At 36.9% G+C, this 2,204-nt stretch overlaps 1 non-coding gene across 1 annotated transcript; it reads left to right on the plus strand.

Annotated features, from left to right (window-relative positions):
- Window positions 1-1,153: 1,153 nt before the first annotated feature.
- LOC128041982 (small nucleolar RNA R71) lies at window positions 1,154-1,260 on the plus strand. Its single transcript, XR_008197190.1, has one exon. It is a non-coding gene; the product is annotated as a small nucleolar RNA R71 (small nucleolar RNA).
- Window positions 1,261-2,204: the final 944 nt, after the last annotated feature.

The raw sequence follows: 2,204 nt of genomic DNA on the forward strand, positions 1-2,204 counted from the left end.
TAAACTTCACATAATTTGGCATTTGTTCTAAAGCCTCCACCAACGGAATATTGATGTGTAACTACTTCAGAACATCCAAAAACTTCTTGAATTGCACCTCCTGTTTCTACTTGTGTTGTTGTAATCTTTGCAGATATGGAAGTGATGAAACTTTCGATTGAACTGGACAACTTTTCTGAGTAGGTAAATCTGCATTCAAAGAAGATGTTAAAATATCTGAATTCACTAGGTCAGGGTTTACCTTGTCAGACTTTGCAGATTTTGATTCCTTTGGTGTAGGAACTTCAACAGCTGGTTGACTTTCCTCCTTTTCAACATGCTCATCATCGACATCAATCAATCGGGGTTCCAGAGTCTTTCCACTTCGCAATGCCACTGCCTTGATATGTTCTTTACCCAAATTTCTTGGATTTTCAATATCGCTCGGCAAGGTTCCTTGCGGTCTATTACGAAGCTCCGTAGCTAACTGACCCATTTGGTTTTCCAAATTTTTCAGTGTTGCTGCTTGACTTTGGATCAAAGTGTCATTCTTTACCATGTACGCTTTCAAAAAGTTCTCCAAACTGTTTGATGCCTCAGCTTGAGGTGGTTTTGGAGCTTGCTGGTTAAGCCCTTGAGATTGGTTGGGTCTTTGCTGTAATAAGTTATTGTTCGGTTCATTTTCTTGGTTCCTCCAAGAAAAGTTAGGATGATTACGCCATGAAGGATTGTAGAAGTTGGACTGGGGTCCTTGTCCACTCCTATTTTGATATTGGTTCCCCACATAGTACACTGACTTGGGATTTGATGGACAATTCTCAAAAGAATGACCTTTCCCACAGTACACACAGGAAACTACTTCAAACAGACTTGGGGATGAGCTGCAAAATTATTAGTACTATTAGCGGTTAACTGTTTTAACATAGAAGAAATAGACGATACTTGAGCCGATAACGAAGTGAGGGAGTCAACTTCATGAACTCCGGCTACACGTCTTCCTGAAGCTGTTCGATTTGTTGGCCATTGATAGTTATTACTAAAGATCCTCTCAATAATCTCATAAGCTTCATTATAAGACTTAGACAAAATCGCACCATTTGCAGAAGCATCTACCATCAATCTTGTATGTGCATTGAGACCATTATAGAATGTCTCCAACTGGATACAATGAAGAATCCTATGATGAGGACATTTACGAAGTAACTCCTTGAATCACTCCCAAGCCTCATACAAAGACTCGTCATCCAATTGCTGGAAAGTTGTGATCTTGTTTCTCAACTTAGCGTTTTTGCTAGGTGGTTAGTTGTTGGGTTTAATGGCTATTTAAATAGCCATTGGGTGGGGTAGTCGTTGGGTGGGGTGACTGTTGTGGAAAATGCTTCTAGCTGTTTCGTTATTTCGGTTTGCTCCCGTAATTTTTCGAAAAAACAACCTAATCTAATAAATTTTTTTTCAAAAAAATAGTATTTTTGAAAAATTCACTCAATACCATTAATACATAAAAAAACAAATAATAGTTACATCAACTTAGTTTTAATTGAGAAAATGCATAGATTTTAGGATGAAACTTAGATTTTCCCAAAGTCCATTATTAAAAAAAAGGTAGAATATGAAGGCTTAGTAGAAGTCAAACGAAATTAGCTAAACTAATTATACATCTAACATAGAATCAAATGAGAATACCAAAATGACAGTGATGGGTGTGCAATAAAAGGCTATCTTAACCAAAACAAAAGGGAGAAACCGATATTATTAATGGATTTTGAGTTTCCAATAATGGCCATATGGGACATAGTTTGAAGAATCCCACAGGCCCTCTTTTTCCGGGTTTTATTCCCAGCCATAAGATACCAAGTGTAAGAGCATGAAATTATTGGAATTTGGTCGTGTCTTGAGATTAACATTTAAAAAAAAAAAGAAGACTTGAGGATGATGATGATGATGATGATGATGATGATGATGATGAGACTATAAATTTGTTTTTGTGGTAGGAAACTGGCTGTTTCAAAGCAGCTAAGGACAATGTCCGATATCCACTTTGTGTTTTCTTTCTGACACTGGACAAAGTCCTTGCTTAGGCATGAATTAACATGATAGATAAGCCTATTTTCATATGAATCACACATTTCAGATTACCGCCTACAAGAGACTATTGATCGATGGTACCAAGTTCTAAGGTATCTTTTTTATACTGTGGTATGAAATGATATAAACCCCATTGAATA

The sequence above is a fragment of the Gossypium raimondii genome, chromosome 6 (genome assembly GCF_025698545.1).
Source record: "Gossypium raimondii isolate GPD5lz chromosome 6, ASM2569854v1, whole genome shotgun sequence".
Lineage (NCBI taxonomy): Eukaryota > Viridiplantae > Streptophyta > Magnoliopsida > Malvales > Malvaceae > Gossypium > Gossypium raimondii.